This window comes from Oreochromis niloticus, linkage group LG11 (genome assembly GCF_001858045.2).
Source record: "Oreochromis niloticus isolate F11D_XX linkage group LG11, O_niloticus_UMD_NMBU, whole genome shotgun sequence".
Taxonomy (NCBI): domain Eukaryota; kingdom Metazoa; phylum Chordata; class Actinopteri; order Cichliformes; family Cichlidae; genus Oreochromis; species Oreochromis niloticus.
The window spans coordinates 25971767-25997582 of NC_031976.2; the positions used below are offsets into that span (position 1 = coordinate 25971767).

Sequence of the window (25816 nt, forward strand, 5' to 3'; positions counted from 1 at the left end):
CCATCGCTTCAGGCATTTATGGGAGCATATAGAGTATTTTATTTTGCCTCCGCTTTCATTTCCAAAAAGAAAAAAAAGAAAAAAACCTTTGTGTCCCTGTATGTATTTCTGTGAGTGCATTTTAGTGTTGGAGTGGTGCACAAAAACATCTTGCCATCTTATTTTTAAATATACGACAACCTGACCGTTGATTGTTCCCTCACCCAGAACTATTAAGACTCATTCATACCCATTTTTAGCATCACTTGGCTTAATCTAGAGCCATGCTAGACACATACTAAGCACTACATGCAACTCTGTTGAGCTAATAACGACCTCCTACATAAAACTTCATTGTAAAACTAGAGTTACTGTTTTCTGTATTCTTTGTCAAATCTTGGTACATATTACTCACAAAGCAAAATGACCAGTGACAGTGCAGTCAAACATTTGAGCCTGCTGAGCCACTAATCTTGAGGAAAAAGTAAGAGCGGGCTATAGAAATCTGGAAAGATGACTAGTTTCTGGCAATGCCCTGCAAGGTTTTTTTTAAAAAAAATTTTGCATTCAGCCTCAATCGCCATCAGCTTCTCTTTGCATACACAGTACTACTTCTCAAGACCTGTAAACAGGCTCTGATTAGTAACTCTGTGGAGTTGACCTCTGAAAGAGCAACTCTCCAAAATTAGAAAGACATATTTTCTCACTTCTCCTGGTGGCAGATATCCTCGGGTTTACTGGGTTTATGTTTTGAAATATCCATCTGTAAGATTTCTGCCTCAAACCCTTTAAGGTGGAGGAGAATTGAATTTCATATGATGTTCACATCATTGAAAAATGACATTTAAAAAATTCAGAAGGTAGAGCGGGCCATCTATTAATCAGTGGATTGGTGCTCCTCTTGGCCATGTTTTGACACTGTAGCTCGCTTGCTTCCAGTTGATGAGTTTCAGGCATTACATGAAAGCTCCACCAATCGCGCTGCACATGGGTGAAAAAAAACAAGAAATATCACAGGGTTCACCTGAGTGTAGAAGAAACATTTCATAATATCTAATTGTATCAATTCATTATTCACAGAACACTCTTTTTTTTAAATGTAACTTTTAAATTTTCAGTACTTCATCACAAAACGTCCCTGTATTGAAGTGGAGAGCTGAAAATTCACTTTGTATGAAACCATTTTCACTTGCCAGAGACGTCCTTGCTTCCAAGGTTTCGAGCTCAGACTGGCTCACACAAGGATATCGGCACTGGAACACACACACATTCACACTTGTGCTCAAACCCTTCTGCAACACAATAACTTTGTTTGAAATGGTGTGTCTGTCCCTCTCTGTCTCTTCTCCCTCCCTTCTCACCACTGCTTGGGGGAATAAGACAGACCGAGGCAGACAGAAGAAGACTGGGGGTAAGACGGGGTTAATTTAGTCCTTTAAACAGGGCAACCTATTGGATTACCGGTCCTGCAGACCAGGCAGCCACTCTAAGAATTAAAAAGGACACACCTGAAAAACATGAACAACCTGAATTAGACTCCCACCGTCTTACGAGCCAATCACTATGCAGATCATGGAGCCAAGTGTTCGCAGGGGCGCACAGAGAGGCCAAACTGGGTTTGCTTTGTTTTATCAGCCCCCTCCACCTTAAGCAAATACCAAGTGATTTGTTTTTTAAGTGGATGGGATTGAGCCTCCCAAAAAGAACAAGGGAAGCACAAAAGAAGGTTGAAAGAATCCCCCACACCACCCCCTGAAACACACACACACACTTTGTAAAAAACATCACGACAAGATGAAAGGGGGGTGGACGGGACACTGGGAGTGATTGATTTTCATGCAGCTCTAAAGTGGATCCCTCTGGAGGCCTGGATAACGTGAGAGAGAGAGGGAGGGAGACAGAGAGAATAGAGGAAACTGAGAAAGAAAGAAAGAGTAAAAGAATGGCAGCGAACAAGAACAAGATAGTTTGCCCTACTCAAGTTTCCAACAAGCCTTTTTTTTCTCCTCTTTCACTCATTCAGCCTGCTTGCCTTTCATTTTTCTATTATTCCACTTTTGAATTACACACGGATATCTTTATTTTGACAGGAATCCAAATGGAATCTGAGCGCATGCTGAGAGAAAGTAGAGAGCGTAAGAGGAGATAACAGAGACAGACAGGGATTTAAAAGTGGAGGCCATGGATGAAGAGTAAGAGAAGGAGTGCAGAGAAAAATTAAAGGTGAGTTGAGAGCCAAAAGAAAAGTTGGTTCTTTAGTATCTGAATTAGAGGTATTACAGGTGCTTGGCTTTACCCCTTTGTCAGTGCAATATGTGTGGTGAAGTTTTGAGAGGGTGTGCATACAGAGGAGAGACTGAATGCAAGCAAGAGGTAGGAGTAGACGTGGTGCTGTGATAAAAGGCTTTGACGCCATGAATGTCATACTAAAAAAAATAAATCCAATAGGATATTGAGGTTCACCCTCTGAGGCAAAGAATTACAAGGAAGAAAGAATAAAAGAAAGATAAATAAGAGATAGGGTGAAATCAAAGGGACCCAGAAAGATGGAGGGAGAAAGGAAAAGGCCATCGCTCAGGCTGACACATTCGTGCAGTCACTAAAACTTAGGGCCATTACAGAGGACATGGGATGGAGGGCTGCAGAGCCACAAGAAAAGGTGTGAGGAATGAATAGAGGAGAAAGGTAAAAAAGAGAAAGCACATGTGGGTGGCCAAGGGGTATAGAGGAGGATAGATGTGGGAAGGGGGGGTGGTGAAGGAAGCAAAAGAGAAATGAGAGCAAGGCAGAATGTTTGCTGATATCCCATTTTCCACAGAGGAGATGAAAGAGGGAAAGAGGGGATTAGAAAAGAGTGGGCAGAGAAGAGGAATGAGCTGGTGATATGGAAAAAGAGTGGGGGAGAACACCAAAAAGAAAAAGGTGACCAAACGCGAGAACAAGTGAAGGTTAGAGTTGACTCTGGAAGCTACCGTGCGGGAAATGTTTGTGACGTGACAGAGTTATCACTACTGCCATCTAAAAATAACACTGGCAATACCACTGGGATTGGGCGGCTGTGGTCTGAGAAATGGGAAGAAAGGAGAGGGAGACGTAATTACAGCAGCCCTATTAGCATGCAGGCTGCCCTTATTAAACATTCACATAGGAAACTGGGACTGAGAAGTAATGTTTCTGGGCAAATGCCAGACAGACAGCCTGCCAGCAAGCCCTGAAAACTATTTGGACATACAGACGGCCACAAAGACAGGAAGAGGCTATCTATTCATCTGTCCATCCATCTATTCATCCCCTCAGACCAAACATATACAGAGAGGGAAACGGAGACATGCAATCAAGGTTGCATGAATTTGTTCCTTCCCATCTATCTGCAAATGTATTTAATGCCACTCTTTTTTACATTATTCCAATCAAAGATAACAAAAAGCAGCCTATTTTCTTATAGGACAACTAAATTATAATTTGGAAATGCACATTAGCAATATAAACAAAAGGGCACCAGGGAATTGTTAGGGAACAGTAAGTGCAATCAGCTTTAGTAATGCCGTTACAATTATAAAGATGTTGACTGCACTACTGGTCTTTTTCTCTTTTACTCTTTCTGCATTAAGAAACTCCATAGGGAAAATAGAGTCTCTTAACTGTATTGAGGACATTTTCACTTAGACAATTTAAAGCATTCTCAGGCTTTCAAGCACCCACAGATAGTGTGATCCAAGCAAGCATAAAGCCTATTAGCCAAGCAGGGAGACACACAGCCAGACGGAGAGACAGTCTTATGAACAGCAGGGAGACGCATGGCTCTGAGCCTGCTAAAGCAGCCTCATGTCCCACTCTACACTGTGCATACATGCAACAAGTGAACGACTTCACTTCATGAAAAAAGCCACAAGGCCTAATATAACATTGTTGCCTTACGTACACACTATAAAATATACTATAAAGACATTAATCCAAGCAGACATTTGATAAAGCATATCTCTGACACTCAAGACCTAACTTAGTCACCCCAGACATTTGCAAACTTAGTGACATTAATCCTGTTTGACATTTTGACACAAATGTAGAGCAATATAAATAAACACATGTCCACAAGAAATCTCACACGAAAGACATCACCTCTGGCACTGATACAAGTAGAGAGTCTGATACAGAAACCCAAATTTCACTCTTTCATTCACTCCACAAGCAGCACACATACACACACACACACACACACACACACACTGAGCAAGCATGCATACAGCACTGCAAATAAACAGCACTGTCAGGTGTCATGATGTGTTTTCACACTTTCTGTGTAAAAACATAAAGACAATTGGGATTTTATTATTCCAGTGTCCACAGCAAGTCTACTGCTCATTGTTATTTAGCCCAGATTTACAATTAACCTCAAATTATCCTTTAAATAATCAGTGAATACATCATTTTGAATCAATAACATGGCAGAAAGATAATAAAAGAAGAAAAAAAATGAATTCCAACAAATTTATGAATTTATAGTTTTTATATTAATCATGGAAAAATGGATTATGCTTAATCTATGAAGGGTTGCTCAGGTACAATTACACAATATAAGTACAGAGCATTCTTGAGCGGTTTAGCATTTTAGCTCAAAGTGTTTCAGTGTTAAGGTCTGCAGCATTATTGTTTTGATGCAGTATTCCAGCTAATCATTGTAATTTTCAGACACAACATGCAAACACTGGCATTCAGTGGAAGCATTTTAGCATTGGTGAGAGCCAATATTTCCTTTGTAAGTTGGTGGAGACTAAAAGCTAAAAAAAGATCTAAAAATTATGAGTATTAAAAGCTTTTTCTCAGATGACCAGTTATATCATGTTGAATATGTGCCACAGCACCAGATTGCTTAAGAGGTTTTTCAACTTGTTTCTCTGCACGCACCCCCTTTGGGTTAGACTCTGTGGGAGGTAGTTCCTGCGTGACCTGAGTTCTGCTTCCACTAAGCCAGCTTTTTCTTCAGCTGACATAGAAGTAGCTCATGGGGCATGCAGCTTGGGGGAGTCATACAACTGCTCAGCTTTTTTACCCTGGAGGAAAATGTTTTGTGTCTTGGAAGAATTCAGCAAGAATAATAATTATTTATAAAAAAGAAAAAAAGCTGATAAGGAAAAATTACCCCAGCTGTAAACAGTGTTAATTCAACCTCTAAAGATGTTCAAATAATATTAAGCTTTATTAAAGAAATGTTCAGAAAGAAAAAAACTCTAAAACCAAAAGGCTTAAATATAAAAAAAGTGAAAATTACTAAGACAGTGTTGAGGATGGAGGAGCAGAGTATGTGGAGTCAACAGCTGTGTGACAACTGTGGGCGACTGCAGTGCTGCTGAGAGACAGAGGACACCAACAGCCAAGAGAACAGAGGTAACATGAAGCCAGTAACGTCTCTAGTGATCAGTTTGGGGAGTTAATCAGTCATTTTAAATAAGTTTTACTTCATTTATTTATTTTTTTTATTTATTGAATATTTATGCATTTATTGGATAGGGATAGTAACAGAGAGACAGGAAGCTGGGAAGATGGGAAGGGAAGGGGGGGGTGTCTGACAGGCAGCAGTTGAGCACTAACAGATGGAATTCATTAAAGAAGTGTGTCAAAAAGAAAACAAGAAAATTCATGTTAAAACTTACAGAAACTTGGTGGTATGAGAAGCACATTCCAATTACTGCATCACCCACTTTACTTTATCTTCCTAAAACTCTAAGACTTCAATTTCCAACAGCAATTTTCTTTCTAAAAGTTGTAGAAAATGGTATTGTTTGTTAAGCACTATGAACAGAGTTGCAGTGGTTCCCTTCAACACTGAAGTGGAGGACACGCCACTCAGAATAGCTGACATCCTTTCTTCTGTTCTTTGCCTATTGTCATCTACTCAAAGAGAGGGTCGCTAACACAGATAAACCTTGGATTTCAGAGCCCATATAAAGTTTTTGTTGATGCGATTTGCTGGTAGCTTCCTTGCAGTCTGAAGCTCTAAACAACTAACCACTGGCTCACCGGGACAATACCTAAACTAACACCACAAAGTAAAACTTTTATTTTGTTCCTTTTATTAACTGATATCAATAAATCAGTCACTAGAGACACTAATGGCCTTTGTGGATCTTGGCCTCTAACTCTCCTTCTCTTTCTCTTTATTACAGTTGCACTCCATCCACTGCTTCATAAATGACAGCCACCTTATAACTTCAGCACCATCCTGGTAGTGTATTTAAGCTTTTCATTCGGCCCTCCTCCCTGATCCCTTTAAATGGAACGGTGCAATTATTAATTACTCTACAATAACACGTTAAAAATCCTCCTGTGAAAAAGGCCTGCAAAGTATACAGGAATGAGTTACAGCATGCTCATTTACCACGTCAGTTAGTGTGTGGCAAAAAACAGAGTGAAAATTAGACCCCTGTTACACAGCTAACCTGTCGTACCAGGCGAGTGAGGTGTTACATCCTATGATTCTCATTAACCCATGATGAGATTTCAAGCATGTGCATAAAAGTGCCAGATCTGACAATAAATCATAGACTGTCTTGAATTGTTAAAACTGGGTTAGTGTCCGAAGACTCAGACAGATTGCAAAGACAGGAAAGAATAAAAGGGCACAGTGAGACCCAAGATGTGCAGTTCTGCCAGTGCCTCCTCCAACTGCCTCCTTTGAGGAGGCCTATGGTTGAGATTAAGGCTAAGGCACCTCCATCCTGCAGAGGCTCTACTCCCACAGTCATGAAGGCTTGTGTGATAGCATCATCTAGCCAGTGACTACAATGCTGTTTTGACAGGAGCAAACCTTGTGAATATCTTCTGTAGTGTGCGGACATTTGCTCTGTGTGGCTGATAACTAGCTACATACAGCAAAGCGTGATGAACAGAACATACGGTGCGAGGATTCCTCCTACTTCACCGTTACGAAACAAGGGGAAAGGAGTCTCCAGAGAGAGAAGCCTCGGTCTGAAAGAGCTGATCTTACTCTTAGATGTAAAAGAGCAATTTGTCTGTAAAGTAGAAAAAGTCCTGTCTCCCTTGACAGAAAAACAAGATGACGAAAGTGATAACACACAAAAGTCACTCACTCACTGAAATCGGTTCTAAAAGGAGCACTGTTTTTTAGAGACAGCATCTTGGGAAAGATTTCTGCTATCAGCTTGAACAATTGTTTTACCACAGTGTGCAGCATCAGGAGTGAATCACACTGAGGTGCCAAAGAGCACACAACAGGTCTTATTCGCCTGACTCCTTAAAAAAAAAAGCACTTAAACAAGGGATACACAAAAAAGGATATCTTGCCGAAAAACTTGATAACAGATTAGATGGTAGTGACATTCAACATAATGCTAGGCAGAGCTAGTTTCTTATCTACCAATATCAGGAAAAAAGGTCGAGGACACAGTGTGGTATATCCACGCCCATTTGAAAAGACTTGAAAATGCTGTCTATATTAGAAAAAAATTCTTGCTCTTTGGATAGTGCATACCAGCCAGGGGAGCAGGCTTAACCTTTTTGGAGCCAGACCCAAAGCCACTGGCCTATCACCAAAGGATGGACGATAGCAACTTCCAGATGTGACAGTGCATCTTTGCACCAAGAAGAGCTGCCAGTGCTTCTCTCCCTTTAGCTCCATAATGGTTAAGAATCATGATGCGTCTTCTCCAGAACTGCTAGATTCTCCTTCTTAATGCATGTATGAGTATAAATCAGGGGATGTCCAGATGCATATTCACTCCCACTGGAGGGTCATCTCATCTGTTAATGCAATAACACAGCGTAGCTTCTAATGTGAGTGGAACAGATTCACTTCTCCATTCCCAAATTATTCTCACTACATCTACAATTTCCACTTGTTGTGGACAGAAAATAAAAATCCCTAGGTATGCCAGGATGATCTTTCTGGTCTGGATGTCTAGCAACTACTACACATTTATTGTAATTTTTGTTTTTACTTGATTGAATTCATATAATACTTCATCTTACACAGCGGGTACTGAGTCAGAAAAACATCAATTATTGCAGATTTGAATATATGCCAGAGCGACCTACAGTATGAGCCCAAAAGGCTGTTTGTCAGACACCGAAGGACTGATTGGACTCCACTGTTGACAGTGTTGCACATCGTTTAAATCAATCTTTTACACCGTTTCAGCTCAGCGTCTAAACAAAATATATGTGCATCTCTAAGCTTTTTCATCAAGTCAGATACTGCAATTTCACTCCTTAACATTCAGCAATGGCATACGGAACAATCAAAAGCGTTACACTGCTGCCAAAGGCGCACAAGACGTGTTGAAATATATAATTAGAAACAACAGGAATTTAGTTGGTAGCCTATGACTGATTACGTCATGATCAGTTATGGCGGATGATTTAAATGTCACCGATATTTATAAAACCGTTTTCAAATACAACCAGCTGTGGCATAAACGGAGACAAACATACAGTGCGTAATGACAGAGACACAGGAACAGGTTGTCAATAAGAGAGACAGGCTCACATACTAAATTACCCAGAGTCACACCTTGGCACACACTCACAGCCTGCTACCCGAAACTAACAAGTACAAACATGACCTAGCCTTGTCCCCGCGAAAAATCACAGTGGCGAGCTGGCATATAGAGAAAGAGCTCGGTGCCAAACATAGACACCCACACACAGTGTACCTGCAGCACAGTGTCACGGACATGCAAATACGTGATTCTGGGAAATGGTGAATTGTGGATTTGAATTAGGAATCACTGACAGCAGTTAAGAGCTGAGATAGTAGGTGTGCCTTATCCCATAAAAACATTAAGGCCTCTCACACACACCCATATGCGGCAGTCATTAGGTGACTGTCTTTTATTGTCATCTCTGTCACAACATCCTTTTGATTTCTTTTTCAACCTCGAGCACTATCCCTGACCTCTAAATGCTTCAGCCAAGCCCTTTCTATTAGACTATGTGCACATGCAAGTGGTTTATTCATACGGCTTTATTTGCTTTGATCCATTTGTGTAGGTTACAGGTAAGCTATTTAACTTCAGTCTGACTGAATAACTGCTGTCAGTGCTGTTTAATATACTGTTACAGACTGTGCTTTAGTGATACATTTTTCTTATTCATTGCAAGTGCTCAAATTAAACATATATCATTTCACAGATTTGTGGTTTTCACAGCAAGACTTTTAAATGCCATGGTCAGTCATAAGATGTGAAGGACTTGGATGACCCGACACTATGTCAATTATTATCATTATCAAAAAATCCTTTTTTTCCTACTCTTGCAGTCTTTATGTCACTTTTACTGTTGTCACATACTGAAGGTGAGGCGTAGATGACCAGCAGAAATCTGTAGACTGAGAAATAAGTTCAATAAATAGGATTTTTGTATGGAAAAGACTTTTATTTTACTAAAATTATGCTAGTTTTTTTTTTTTTTTTTTTTGGTTTTTTTTTTAGCTTGGGGAGCTAGGGGATTTCTGGCTTCTAAAACAGGATATGCCAGGAAATGTCTGGCACTGATTTAAAAAAAACAAACAAAAAAAACCATGAAAGGACATGAAACGTATTAACGACTTTTTTCACTCTGAATGGTCCAAAGAAAACAAAAGTGAAAAGAAAGTGAAAACTTAACCTCGAGTACAAAAAGGGACTTGAAAAGACAATGGCACATGATATCACTTGTGCTCACACTTTCAACCAGGATCAGTCCAATTAGGCTAAAGGAGGTCAGGTCCCACTTGTCACTGCCTTTTCAAAGCTACAATGCAGCTGCAATTCCCAGTGCTGTCGATCCACAGACCGGACAAAGACGGACAGTAGAGCCACAGTCTCAGACTTTGATTACGTAAATCTCCTTACATAAGAATTCTACAAGGATAAGTGTTTATTTGTGTGCCGCTTGAAACTGCGAATGTGTGTTCACTTGCATGAGGGTCACACTGTGTGAGTTTGTGAGTGTACATTTGGCCACATGTGTTTATGAGTCCATGTGTGGGCATGCATTACAATTTCTTTACAATGTACGGGTCTTGTGGTGCATGTCTGCGGTCTATAAATTCCCGCCGATAGACGACATCACTGCCTCGTAACAAAATGTATTAAACTGAAGGAATGGGAAAGGTCCCTCGGACGTATTTGGAAAATGTTGAAAACAAACAACAAAAGAAGCTCTAAATGAATTTTCATTCTTTGTAGTTCATGAAACCCCATTAAAGAAAAAAAATATGCAGTATGTTCTTTCAGTCTACAGAACAACACTCTGGTTTGTTCCCCCAGTTCGTGCAGATGCACGCGATGCCTGACTGATGGTTTGGAAGGACAATGTAATTGGGTTTTGGAATCGTTGCTCTCCTGAGGAATGGCTCCATGTTTGCCTCTTTGATATTTGTGACACAGAAAGAGCATCCTGTTGCAAAACCGCTGACATTTAAGATGAGACAAACTACACATACTGCAGATATTCCTAATCAGTGCTGTGGAAAATGTAATGTAGGGTCTTTGTTGACATCTGTAAAGCTAGAGGCGTATTATACAAAAGAAATTCACAATTTGTTTCTAGGCTTATCTGTGTTTATATTGCCTTTAATTAAAGCCAGTAGAAAACCACAAAATAAAGTCAGTTATTTTAGGAAAAGGCATACTGGCAAGTGCAGCAGATATGTAACAGGAAAACTAGCTGCACGTGTTTCTAAACATAACTTGTAAAAACTACGGAGCCATGGATTTTCTTTCTCAGTGAAACTTATATTCATTCACATTCACTGTTACACTCAGCCACAGCAGGAAGCTCCCCAGTGAAAACGCAGTCTTCTGGTATTGAACTGCAAGTAGCTCCACTGGTGCGGTTGACACACTGTAACCTTGGAGATGATTTCAGCAGGTCGTGGCAGAATTTTATTGTTTCTCACCTACATTTTCCCTAAAGGTCATAGTAAAACACGCCGCATTGTAAGAAAAACTGTCAAATGAGCTCAGATTAATGCAAAATGTCCCATTAGAGGAAAAATGAATTCTAAATTTGTGGTAACTATTGAAGCAGTACTGCAAATCCTCAACTGCTTGCTCATTTATCCTCTTTGTATACATGAAATATGCCATTTTACAGCCTAAGGTTGAAGAAATCAAAAACTCAAGGCCGCAGGGCTTTTTAATGGCACAAGAAAGTTCATAAAGCCAGCTACCTGCTGCTCATTAGATAAAGGTTGAACTGCTGTCTATACTAGTGTAATGACAAAATGCTAAAGTTATCATATCTAGTCATACAAAACGCATGGTTGTCGCTTTTAACATTATTTCGATAAAGCTGTGGGGCGTTGCAATGGCCAGAGATGTAGGCGGAAAGAGAGAACCACGCAAGAGGGGGAAAGGGAAAAAAAGCAGGCAAAGAAAGAGAGAGAAGCCTCCAGATACAGTGAGAAGTGGTTGTGTTTGCACGAGATAAGGCCAAGGAGCTAAATCACATAGTGAGCGAGGTGGTATGCTATTAAGCAGGACAAATATGCCTATTCAAACAGCAACTTTCACAGCCCAAATGAAAATACTTTAGGGCAAGAGACAGAGGAAAGGAAGAGGGAAGGAGGAAGTGACGAGGAAGGAGGGGGAGAGAAACAAGGGGGAGAAGACAGGGAAGGGTAAAAGGGGCGACGAAAGAAGGAGCCAGAGATGGATTATGCCCACCAGAGGGAGAGCAAAGGGAGATAAAACAGGGAAGACGCTATTTCATTTGTCTAATTATATTTATCTATCTCTAGCTCACAAACAAACAAAAGAGACAAATGGTGCTGACTGAATAAACTAAAGCTGAATGGGTACAAACAGGCGCCCAGACACACGAACACAAACACACATTAACCAAAGGCATGCAGCAAAAACAAGAAAACAAATCCGGAGGAACAAAATACTGAGGCAGGGAAAAATATGGGAACTGGGAAAAAAATGGCAAAGAAATGAGAAAAGCTGAGAGTGAGAAAGATAGTACAGGGCTAAGGGCACAAGCCAGATTGACACTGAAAAATTAATGCGCAATTGCAAAGAGGGATGCGTGCAAGCCTGAGATGGAAAGGGAATGTGTGAGTGACACAAGGACGGAGGAAGAGAATATTGGTCTCAGCGCTGACAGATTTAAGGTTATGGTATATGCACTCCTTCTCAGCCACACACCTTCGCTTTCTCGCTCTGCTCTCATTTCCTTTTTCAGCTATGACTGCTGTCTGTCTTTTTCTACTTTTCTATTCCCATTTCTCACATCATCTTCTCCTGTCTGTCCCGCGCCCACTTTCTTTATCTGTCCATGTGTGTGGTGATTTGGCTATTTGTCTGCTATATGTCCCACACACATACATGCACGTGCTCGCGCACACGAACACACACACATACGCTCCAATGACTGTTCATCTTCGTAGATCTGATTGTGTCAATTTGTCTCAGTGTCACGCCACTCTCCAATTTGCCATCTGCCTGACAGGATCTTATTGATTGGCCCACACACTTGTCATTCTTCCGGTCTCTCACCCTCCTGTCCAATCTCCACATCTCCATTTGAGAATAGTTTTCAGATACCCCTTCCTTCCACCTCCATATATCCATGCTTCCATTCTTTCATTATCACACCTCCTCTAACACTTATATCTCTCTGTCTTTCCACCCTTCTCAACACCATTCCCACATCCCACTTCACTTTCTCTTTCATTTCACTCCCCGAGTTTTATAGTATGCACAAATCAGAGCTATGGGCTTTTATGCTGTGATCAGTAACTCAAATGGAAACGCGCGAGTAATAGTGATTACCTGTCATAGCCCGGCTTTGCTTATAAGCAGTGCAGGAGCATCTATCGCCAACTTGAAACAGGAGACTAACAGTCTTAACAGCCTCTGTAATTCAGCTAAGGTTCACGGCAGTCAGAAACCACGTTGTGTGTGTGTGTGCGTGTGTGTGTCTTGTGTGGCTTCGAATGCCTGAAGACAACTTTAGAGTCATTGAAAAGTTTTGACTTCAAAAGATGAACACGAGAGGAAAATGCAACCAGAAGGAAAACAGAGGGGTTATTGAGTTTTCGTTTTCTGTTTATCGCCACCATTTTTCTCGCTGTTGTTTGACCCAACAACGCTGTAATTTGATGCGGTGCAGTTTTAAACTATTCTTTATGTTTTGAAGCATGTTTGTGCGAATCTGTGTGTGTGATTCAGTCTCCTGGGAATACAGAGGAGCTGGAACGCCATCAAACATCCTGCTGACAGACAATCTTGTCAATCTGCAGCTGCAATCCATCAATGTAAATGCAGTGTATTCATTTTATTCAGAGGGATAAAGCTTCCTTTTTCAAATGTTCATTTCGGGCAATGACTTTGATAACTGACAGCACTGAGTTTCCAGATAAGTACAGATTTGAAACAACCAGTGCACTGTAAGAAAAACTGTTCTTTAAGTCAGACTATCACGCTTTATCAATTTTGAAAAACAAAACAAATTAACACATTTTTAGAATCCTTTTAATATTGACGCAGTGTTTATCGATGGTGATGATCTGTTGATTAGAGAGACTATGTCCTTTAGCAAAACTGTACTCTTTCGGTTCAGGCAGCCTCACAGGTGTCGATCAGCTGCTGTGTGTCTTATTGGTGAATTTTTCTGGTGAGAATCTGAATCAGTTGTTTTAATTCATTCACAGGGAATGAAAGAAGAATGAAATGTTTTGTTTACGTAACATAGAAATGTGAAGTTTTTTGAGGGTTTGTGGGGGAAAAAACTGTATAGTGTAAATTCCCTCCATTTGTTCTTGGTCAGATTTTGTTGTTATTTAGTTTCTTCCACCCACATTGATAGTGGCTTTGTCTTTTGGCTCTTTTGGTCCATTACTTTGAAGTTTGTTGCTTTATAAGCGCCTTAACTTTTATTACTTTCCTTTCTTAGTAATGTTACAGCCACAGTTCTGTTACTGTTTTATACAGTGTGTTTTTTATTTGCTGAAATAAAGCATATCTCACTTAAGGTATTTCAAAGAATACTTGGTTTTCAGAACAAAAATCTCCTGACACTTTGCAAGCTCGCACCCTCAGAAAGCACAATGCAGCCACACAGAGGAGACACGGAGTAGGAAATGTGTCTTCACGATCAGTCAGAGCTGAATAAAGCATGCAGGAGGGGAAAAAATGATGTAGGGCCACATAAGTCTGTGAGTATGGTGTCAAGATGCTCTGTTTGCAGTCAGAGCTCTGAAGCTGTCTAGGGACTTGCACTGACTCATTAACCAACATTTTTTTTGCCTTCATTTTGACGAGTAATAACTGCTACTGATGAAATCTCTGATATTTGATAATTACATGCTGACATCAAGTTTATAATTAAAAAAAAGACATTATCTAAAATAATTATATAATTGTTCTTTTTGTAAACTTTCTGTAGTTCTGTTTACAGAGTCTGTCTTATCTAAATCTGTATTTTGAGTGTAATTCACTTGCAGGAAAACAAAGTGTAAGATTACAGTTACTGACATTAACATTAAAATGCGTCCTGAAAACAGTGTATTGAAAGTCTGACAATAAGAAAACACTCAATCTAATTCTGACAAACTATGTTCTCTCAATTTTCTGTATAAGGAGAAATTCTTTGAATGGATACAAAAGAATATCCATTATAGGTAATGAAACTAAACGGTTTCAATGAAACAACTAGTTCCCGTTACTTCTTCTACGTACCCTTTGCAAAAAGAAAAAAATCCTTCCTACATAATGCATTATTTGCCTGTGGTTATTACAAGATTGCACCACAGATAAGTTGTCTTTGAACACAGGCTAGACCACCAACTTATACACAGAGTGAATATATAATTTTCTGTCAGTTGGAGTTCCATCTGCAGAACCTTCAATTCGTATGTCAAGTAGGAAGTGCATTATGCTATCTATAATCTGCCATCCCCTGGTTGTAAATCTTCTTCGCTCAATAGCTGGAGTTTAAAGGCTGAAAAAATTCAGCAAGTCTTTGTATATTTCTGCAGGGCTTCATAATGGGGTTATTGATCGATACTAAATTTTCAATATTTACTTCATCACTTAGTGAGATGTTTCATTCTCAGAACTCATTTTCTCTGTTTTTAATAATAAATCCCAGCTTTTAATTCCAAAGAAACTACACCAGTAGTTTCTCCTTTCAGTTAAGCAGTATTTTTGAAAATGTGCTTTTCACTTATGCTTGCTTTTGGGGGTATAACGGGAGCAACGCTGATTTGGGGCTAAAAGGAAAAGATACAGCTGTGCATCTCTGCGCCGATCAGCTGCACATGGTGAACTGCACTTGATTTGAAGTGCAGCGATTGGAGATAATCACAGATCCTTCTGTGAAATTAGTGTTAAAAAAAAAAAAGAAAGAAAAAAGCTTCAAACGTTTGTGTGGGTGTTGAGGTCAGCAAAGGGGGGCACTTATTTGAAAATGGGAGGGCTGGGGGAGAGTGGGAGGGAAATAAAGATTAACTTCATCATATAATCAATCACACTTGTTCCCTACCATTAATCAGCTCTTCTCCACTCCTCAAGTGCCTCATTTTCCTCCTTCTAAATTCATTTCACAGGCTTTGTTGTGCATGAGCTACTCTGCTTTTTGGTTCGCACAGATCAAACCTTTTCATTATATTTCATGATCTGCTATATTTCATCATATCCCATAAAAGTAAAAGCTGAAACTAAGAATAGCTGGAAATATAATGAATTGTTTTCTCACAACTGCTGCCAGAATGGATCGGCTGCTATGATGGGAATTTGAAATCAAAGTCAACCTTCAATATAGGAACATAGTGAATACACCTGGCAATAATCAAAGCCACTTAACTCAAATGCAGCTCACTGCAGTAACTGCACCTGAAATGCCAGTCTTTGAACTGAACGTCACCCTTTTTGCCAAAAGCAACTATTTAGAAATCATATTTACATGAATGTCCAGCAGCACTGTCATCTCATAATGATAGCCTATCACACGCTTCCACCTGAAAAAAAGTAAGGCTACAATCTAGAGCTGCAATTTAAGTACAATATAGAGTGTTGCAAGGAAGTCTTAGGTAACACCAAAATATAACATCCACATCAGATATTAAACTTAACTAAACTTTTATTTTTTCCAGCCTTAGTTATCAATATTAAAATCTAGAAATCTATAAAACCACCTCTCCTTTGAGACCCCTAAAGGTTCCTGTTGTCAGATCTGCTGCTCCTTGTTTCTCACAAGACAAACAGGACTTGGCTTGGATAAAATTGGCTTTGAGCTGTTTGCGGCAGATTTCATCTCACCGTTAGTGGAGGGATTGTTGCTCAAGGCAGGGCAAGTGATCAATATTATCCAGGTGTATCTTCCAATGGAATCAATCACATCTGACGGCTTTCCAATAGAAAGGAAAAAATGAAATGTGCCCTGTGAGGAAGTGATGAGAATCACAGTGGTCACCACTGAGGCTATGTCAGTTGGTTTTTTCCACCTGAACCATGGTTTTGTTTGACATTATTCACAAAAATAGTGGTATATGTCAAAAACCGAAGGTATCACATTGTTTTAGCTGCAGCTGGATGACGAGGGACAATTAAATACAATCAGACACTCAAGGGAGGAGAAAGGAAAACAAAACACCAGACACAAAAGACAACTCACTAGTAAAGCAAAACAGGAAATGAAAGAAACAAAAATGAGAACCTAACAGAGAGAAAACACTAAAAATATGCATACTAAGAACCAATCCAGAAGATGACCTGATGTGCAGAACTCAGATGACAGAATGACATATCCGAAGGAGGAGAGGAGGAGCAATAAATAAAAGGGAACCAAATAATAACTGGGAATCAAAAGTAACAAGAACAAAACTCTATAAAATGTAAAACAAGACAAAGTCTTTAAAAAAAATGTGACCACCACGTTGAATTTAGTAAATATTAATGTATGGCTCTCTTCCACAGTGTCTTTTTTTTCCTGTCTTCCTGCCCTCACCTCCAACCTCTATGAGCCTGGTGTCACCAGAGGTGTTTTTCCTTCCCACTGTCGCCATGTACTTGCTCATGTGGGGTTGTCTGTTTGTTGGGGTTTTCTCTGTTACTGGGTTTTTAACTACAATACAAAGTACCTTTAAATAAAAATCTAAATAAAATTCAGTTAAAATCTAGAACTCGTCATTTGTATGTTGTGCAATACAAAAAGTCATCATTTAGCTTTTAGTATTTACAAGTAAAAATTGTGATTATACTCAACCCACAGTTATTTAAAGCTAATCTTATTCTCCCTGTCGTTTTCTAAACTGCTTTTGAGTCTTTCAGTACAAAATGTAGATGAGATCTTTCAATTTATTTATTTATTTGGCCACAAAAATATGTTTTAAATGAAGGTTCATTAAATGTAATTCACAATTTTATTTTTTAAATCTGTGTAAAATGTAAAATGAATGGTGGTTCTATAGAAATAAGGACACCACAGGAGATCTAGCCCACGATTAAGCAAATCACTGCTGCATCCGTCTCCTTGAAAATATAACCATAGCAACCATAAACTAAATAAACTGTCATATGAAAAGCTGGATAGTTTAGAAGAAAAACACACTGGTATTTTCTTAAAGAAACAGAAAATAATGATAGTAAGTCGTTATCAACAAAGTGACAATGCAAAGAAAGTTGGAATAATAGAGTAAAGTGCTTGTTAGACAGAAGGTATACCTCAGAGATCTGCAGGTATGTCAAACCAATTTTGCAATTCATCCACAGCTTTACTCTTAGTCCAAGGAATATTTCAGACAAGAAACATAAATTATCATTTAAGATTGTCATGCCTCTTTACCACCCTGAAAAGAATCACCTAAGGGCTTTGATTTTTGTCTGTAATCAGGGCCAATTTTTCTTCATTACTGAGCAAACGTCACACTTGCAGGCTTCTGATGAAACAACAGGCCTTCTAATTTGGCATTTAATGTGCCAGCAGGTGGCAAATGAGTCTCAAAGCCCGGGATGGCAGCTCCACCAGCATGACCACCCACTCTGAAAGAATGACCATCTTTGATTTAGGCTGCCAGAGCCATTGCTATTGACCTGTGCTGTGTGTGGGGTGGCCAAGACTGGCTGGCTCTTGATGGGAGCTTTTTTTGATGACAGCAGCGCCACTAAAAAGGTGCGGCTCCAAATTATGCCTTAACTACCTCTTTTATCATTACCCAGCCATCCTTATCCCACTCTTCTCACTTCCCACAGGGTTCTGCAGTGATGAGAAAAGAGCTTGCCCAACTGGGAGACTCAAGCCCGTCTGAGTTGCATGTTTTTTATCTGTGCACGTGTGTGTGTGTCTGAATGAATGCAGGTGTGCATTTGCACTGAGGATGTTTCCGTTCATCACCGAGCTCTGGCTCTCAGGGTACTGCTGTAGACATAAGTTGTCTCAGAGGACACTGATTGGGCTCAGCGGGGCACGATGAGCTTGAGGTAGATGAGGTGGAAATGAACTTAAACTGACCTGCCAAGCAAGTATAGCGCTCATGTAGTTTCACAAGCACACTTACACATAAATATTTGTGTAGATAAAAAGTTTCTTATATGATAGGTTTTGAAATAGCATTTCATTTCAGACACATTAAATGCACAGACATGCTTCATGAGTACATAAATGTAGCTCAGTTTGAAAGCACCATATGATTGCTCATCGTGCTCCCGTTTGCGTTCCCTCTGGCCGTGCTGTGTATCTGTACGTTTGCCTGTGATGTTCTTACATTCTTTTCTTAATTTTATGCATCCCACTGTGTACATACAGAGCATGTTCAAAATTTTCTGTGAATTTTCTACTGCAGTGGTTTCATGTATATTTGTGCTCAGGAAGTGTTTTATCTTTACATGTCCCACTGCGTGTGCTACCTATTTTAATGCATCAGTGTTTGGGTTGCAGGCAGCGGAAACCTTTGATGTAAATATATGCACGGACAATATCCATGCAAGAAATAATCCCACCTATGCTTCAGTGTGTTGTACTGTTGTTTTTGTTTGTCTGTTTTTCCTTTTGTGTTTATTACTTTCTGAACACCTTGGTATGAAAAATACTTGCAATTTATTTATATTAATTAAACCACCAGGACTAATTATCTGCATGCACAGAATAAATTTGGATACCTCACAATCGCCTCAGAAATGCATAAAAGTCTTATGGCATCAATTTGCTGTGGAACACATATAAACTACATGACAGTTGTAAGTTTTTGGAAGTTAAAGCTTGATCATCTGTAGCAGTTACTAAGAGGAGTGGGGGTGAGGGTGTGCTGGTGGGGATCCTTTTTTCGTCAATGTAATTTCAGTGGGTAGAACAGCAAACCACACATTCAAGTCTGAAATCCCTCAGCTTCATATTTCTCATATTTTTGGAAAGCCACTCTTTTCCTGGGAATATAGTTTACAAACATATTGCATGACATTGGCAAATCCAAACTGACAAAACATTTTGTCATACTGACTGAAATACACTGTGTTTAATAGTTTACCTTTAGGATTGAGTAACAACAGCTGTGACACTGTCTTACTGTTTTAACTTGCCTTTGTTGCAGAACCTGAATGCAAACCCATCCTTCTTGTTTGGGAACTACTGCATTTGCAATCGCAGCAAGAACAAATGATACTTCATGCTGACCCCTGCATGACACAGTGAACTCATCCCATGCTTTATGCTGCTACTGCTTAATGTCAGTTATTACAGTCACCCTGCCATCCAGCAACATCAATTATGTCAATAAGACGCCTGTCTGCCAAGAATTCACATGCATTATGAAGTGTTGACACATCAGTTTACACCCTATTGTGACTGTAGCAGGAAAACTGTAGCACTGCTCACTGCACACTGAAGAAATAAAGCAACAAAATGAAGTGAGCACAAGAAGCAACGATGACAGCTTCATTATTAGTTTTGTTTGTGATCTGTAATTTGGCATGTTAAAAATAACAATGTGCTTTCCTATTTTTTTCAGCTTTTTTGTAAAACAGTAAATTCTCAGTATCACCAATACATCAGAAAACTGTTCATTTAGGGCAGCTGTGGCATAAACTTCACATTGGGTGGTGTTCTAAAAATTTTTAGACCACAGAACAGGAAAGAATACATCCATCCTGTCCTGCAACAACAGTTCAGGCTGGCGGTGGTGTAATGGTGTGAAAGATATTTCATACCAACTGAACATTGTTGCTGACCATGTCCATTCCTTTATGACCATAGCGTTCACTCTACTCAGATAGCCTCCATAGCCATTCAATCTGGTACCAGCAAGATGTACCTATCAAAATGGCCATTTCTCAGTCTGTGACCACAAAGTGTGGAACACTGTAAAAACAGTTTAAAGATAGACAAAGAACTAGACTGTGGAAGTTGAAAAACCAACGACCATCTGTCACTATCAACAACAATGGCCACCATTGCCTAACACCAATGGCTGTACTGAAATGCAGAGAAGAAGAGAAGTGCAGTCTAGGTGAAGGTTAAGAGTCAGCTGAAGTACAAACAGTTAGGAGACAGGTGAAAGAAAAGGTACAGTCATTGGAAAGAAAAAGCCAGGGATGGCATGGAAGAAGCAGGTAGTTAACCAACAGAAAGATCTATTTTAATCATTTTAAAGACCAAGAAACCACAAGAGGAATGGCGCCACTGTATGAAGGAAGGGTTGAAAAATGATGGGTTGAGACAATGTTCCTCATACCGCAGGCTTAGAAAGGCAGAGAAGAGAGACGCCGTCAGGCACTGAAGGAGAGAGCAATTAGATTTATCTGCTCATTAACAGAAGGGATAATTGACTACAAGAGTCTGCAGCGATACACTAAGAGACAGGGGGAGAAGGAGAAAATGAGCCAGGGAGAGAAATGAGAGCAGGTGGAAGGAGAAAAGACAGGAGGCAGGCAGGGAGGGATTGTGAAGAAAAGGGAACAAGGCAGGAGAAATAAACAGGGGAAAAGTGAAAAATGAAAAGAATGGGGAGAAAGGAGAAAAAGTGATGCAAGTAGGGGGGAAATCAGCCCACAGAGAATGCTGAAAAAAGGATTAGTGACTGGAGAGGCAGTAGGAGGGAAGGCAGGAGGAGTAAATGAGGATAAATGTACGGTGTTTGTGCGGGTGCGTGCTTCACACACGTTTTACGTTTCTGTTTTTAGTCACCTGGGAGAGTTCTCACATTTCCTCGTTTATGTCTTATGAGAGTTTGTGATGACACAGAACTGGTTTTAAAGGACTTTTAAGTACAGACTGTGGAAAGGCAGACTCACCTTAACATGTGCAAAGGCTTTAAAAAACCGCACTGCAAATCAGAGCCAGCTAAAGCCACCTTATTATCCACCTGCTGATACCATTTTTAACAACAGTTGCAATCAAACCCTTGCACACTGCTCAGAAAAGGGGTAGTAGGCTGTGAGTGACATGTGTGTCATTAATGCTTTGTATTTGCCAATCAGTGTCTCACACAGGCATGTATTAGTCACTGAGGTTGGAAGCGAAACTTTGATGATGGATAACACCTCCATTACTCTGTCCAGAAGAACCTTAAACCTTTTTTCTTACACACTAAAATATTGACAGATTAAAATGCCATAGCTTTTATTTGCATTTGATTAACTGGACATACTTCGAGCAGTTCAATCATGCAACCTTGAAGAACTCATTTTCTTTGCCAAATGCTTTTTCAAAGTCTGCAAAATCGCCGCGTGGATTACATTCACTGATATTCTAATTTTGTAGGTGTGATGGAGGTCAGGACAGGATTTGGGGTACTGGGTATGCAAAGTACAAGCCTTTCATGTTGGGAACCAGACATTACATTGAATTTTTCACCAAGACACAAGACATTACATTAATTTTCTTGAGCAAATTCTTTGAGTTGCAATCACCAGTAACACTTGGTTTTCACTCGCTTGTTCCCAGGAACAGAATACGAACAGATGTGACAATAAATAATCTGATCCCCTTTGATCTAAAACCATACATGCTAATTACTCACAAATATAGTGAATTCTTTAAAGCACAGTAAAATCTTCAATCCTTCTGTGTTTGTCTCTACATTACAACGCATCCTTCAGATTCTACTCCAGCATAAAGCCACCCATGTTCTACTCAAAGCTCAGTAGGATTTAGGATTTAAGAGGCAAAAGCTTCGAACATTTGACTCCGTGAGGTAGCAGCCTGACTCTGAGCCAAACACGCAAGTGTTTCTCGGATCGCAAGACATGAGATAACCTGTGACGTTCCACTAATGCAACATCATGCCTTTGATCCTACAGAAGTGGACTCAATCTGCACAAGGTAGGAGGTAGAGACAAAGCAAGAAAGGGAAGTGAAAAAATTGCGAGTGGGAGCCAAAGCCACCCTTCGTCACCTCCTTCATCAGACCTTTTTTTTTTTTTCTGTTGATGATTCAATGAATTTCCAAGCAGCTATTGCCCTCAGTTGCATCACAGATACATTAAAGATGAGAAAGAAATAAAACACATGGGAGAAGGTAAGAGCAAGCAAAGAAAACTCTTCACCACTCCTCAACTTGCACAGCTTAACCCCCTCCTTCCACACCCACCTGTTGTTTTCACCTCCTTCTTCTGCCTCCTCTCATCCCTCCGGCATTAAAACTGCATTGCACTGCTCTCTATTGTTCATATGTTCACTCTGAATTTGAAATTTCAATGATGCATTGTTCCACAGCAGAATAAATGTGCTGGGATATCAGTGTTACATGACATTGATGTATTAATGTTACCAATGCAGTTATGCACAATGGTAATCAAGCGTCATGGATGGGGGAATATATCCAGAATTTAATGAATACATATGGTATTACATTTATGTGTGACCCACACATAAATGTTTGTACAGATAAATACACTCCAAAAATCAAATTCAAACAGCTTCTGTGTTTGAGGCTTTTAAAGCTCACTTGCTGGAAAAGAGTTTTTGCATTTTCTTTTCTTTTATTATTATTGTTATTAAGTTTGTTGAGTATGGTTTTGTAATTCACTTCCATCCATAATAAACAACAAGTCTGGTAACATATTATTCAGTCTATGCAAACAGTCCATTACTTGGCAAGAGACCAGCAATCATGTTTTGCAGAGTTGTATAAAGTATGAGGTTTTAACCTTTTAGAATTTAAACAAATTACAGCCCACAGATTTGTATTAAAGTGAGCAGTCATGCAGTGTTTAAAAATTGCAAACATTTTCAACTTCCGTTTTTCATTTCTCTTTTTGATCCCCCCCTCCCCCTTTGATGGGACATTTCTGCATTTCCCCAGTTCTTCCAGCAATTTGCGGGTTTTATGGGAAGTGTGATTTTAAAAGTGGAAGTAAGGTCGAGCTTCCAACACTTGGCCTGCTCTCAGCCAATAACATTGTGAAACTGCTTGACAACGTTGCTTTTCATCCAAACACAAGTGCACATCTTAGACGTGCATGCACAAACACATACTAGCACAAACTAGTCTACCTCCATGCTTGACAGGAAAAGGAAATGGCTTTTCTCCATTTGGAGAGCCACAAACAAGAGGTGCTGCCGGCCCATTTCAGATAGCGGTCGTCTTAAAGAGCCCCTCTGTCTATGAATATGGAGATGAGGATTTAGGAAGGAGGGAGAGAAGGAAAAGGAGAAAAATTGAGGGAGGGAGAGATCAGAGAGTGAAAAAAGAGGGAGGAAGAGAGAGATTCTGTGTCTCTGAGGTGCTTTTCCTGCCTGCCCTGTGGCCCTTGGCTGGATTTATGCACTGGATTTAGAAGACTTTGTATGTGTGTGTTTGGTATGTGTGCGGTGTAAATGAGAGGGTCTATGTAAAAAACAAAGCCAGAGGCGACAGGTCAGAAAGTAATCACTCACAAACATGCCTACAGTTAATAGGACAAGGAAACACAAACACTCCTAATCAGGTTCTTCCTCCTCGTCTAGTTTCTCTGCATTCAATCCCCTCATCTTCTACTCACCGTTAAACAGATCATACACTCACATACAGCGCATACTGTACACCCATGCATTAGTTGAGTGCACAATGCAACACTTCTCCACCTTTTTATCCTTGTGTTCATCGTTCCCTCCATTCACTGCAGAGCCACTATCCATTGCACATTAGATAAGCTTATATGGTTTTCCTTTCCGCCTGCATTCATTTGTATGCAGCTCTCCAGCAAAACAAACACTCGTCTGTGTGCGGCAGATAGCATCGCAGTATCACCATCCAGGAGCCACTACACACCACATGAATTATGGATTGCTGTAAGTGTGAGAAGGAGGTCACACGAGAACAACAGAGGGCAATTCCTGAGGTCCTGTTAAATTATTGACGACAGCAAATGTAACAGTTCATTGTCACCATTATTACTGTAAACACTGTGGATCTTAAAAAAAAAACACAAAAAAAACAACGCCCACCACTACCAGTATGTTAGAAACCTTTGTATATAGGTACTGACCCAAAATGCAAATGCACTGAATTTCTTCATGTCATTACAACTGCCCACACGACTGTAATTCACAAAACTATGACTGCTCATTACTACAACTATACTGTGGCTTTAAAGAGACTCTGTTTGCTCTTTACATCAAGGCTGTAACCGTAATTTAGCCAATTAGCACATGCATATGTTGTCATATGCGATAATTAATGCTTAAAAAAATATTTATATGCTGATGGTTAGCTTGTATTAAACAGATTAATAATTCTTTCTATACATATACTACTGGCTGTGAAAAGCTTCCATCATTAAAGAATAAGTGACATCTATTGTAAAATAAACATTACTGAACAGAAGTTTGAGTTACACAAATCATGTGGTCATCTTTCACAGTTACAGCCTCTTTAGTGTAAAATTCCTTCTGGAGAACCCTGGAGGCTTATGGGGTTTAAGGCACTGACCATGAAGTGCAACATCCCTGATTTGAATCTCTCACTTCCACCATCAGCTGCCTAATAAAGAAAAAAAAACATAAAAATAACTTCTTTGTCTTGCTATGAAACACTGTCCAGTAAACCCCAACTAGCAAATGTACTAAAAAGACTGCAACTTGATTAGTCACTTGATTTGCTCAACTCCAACTGCTGAAGTCTCAGATTTATCTGAGATTCAGCATCCATTTTAGACAGAAATAGATTTTGTCCCCGTTTTCTTACACTTTAATCACATTATGAAGGGGTCCATTCATTCACAGCATGATAAGGACAAAGAGTGAGCCCAACAAATAAGTCTTCCAACCCGCATAATAAAATTAAATAGCTTTGAGAAAAAACGCAACCCTAACCTTTAAAGTACGAGATATTTTTAAAAATCAACATCCAATATAAAACCACTAAAATAATTTGTTAAATATTTGTTTGTCCCAGCATTTCATATGTGAACAAAATAAAATCAATAGCCCATTTAAGTACTCTATAAAATTGCATAAATTGCTGCATCTCGGAGTAATGCACAGTTTGCAGCGAACATAAAGAGCAAGCTGAATTCTCAGACACGTTATAATGTGGAACAGCTATTTTAAATGTAGCTTTAAGCAGATCTAATTATCAGAGCACAGCAGCTCCATCTCTCTCCAGAAATCCAGAGACGTGCAGTTCAGATGAAGTTAGCACTCTTAACGATCTTAATGTGAGTGTTTCTCTGTACTGTTAGTGTTTACACTGTGATATACCTCTCATCTCTAACCTAATGCATGCTTGGAGTAGCTCCAGCCCTTTTGTGCCCCTACACAGGATACGTGGGTATAGAAATTGGATGGATGGATAATTAGACAAACTGACAGCACTGGCAGCCATGCTACTGTCATCACATTTATCTTAAACTCCAATAATGTAATCACAGTTCCAACCACCGTAATCATCATTATACGTGTATCTTATTCACCATCC

General features: G+C 39.7%; 1 protein-coding gene and 1 long non-coding RNA gene across 2 annotated transcripts in view; one reads left to right on the top strand and one right to left on the bottom strand.

Moving 5' to 3' along the window:
• Window positions 1–25816, bottom strand: part of cadm4 (cell adhesion molecule 4) — a 151214-nt gene that overhangs the window by 105508 nt on the left and 19890 nt on the right. The gene's annotated exons all lie outside the window — the stretch shown is intronic.
• On the top strand, window positions 17445–19218 carry LOC112848140 (uncharacterized). Its single transcript, XR_003222084.1, has 3 exons — window positions 17445–17663; window positions 17911–18096; window positions 18177–19218. It is a non-coding gene; the product is annotated as an uncharacterized LOC112848140 (long non-coding RNA).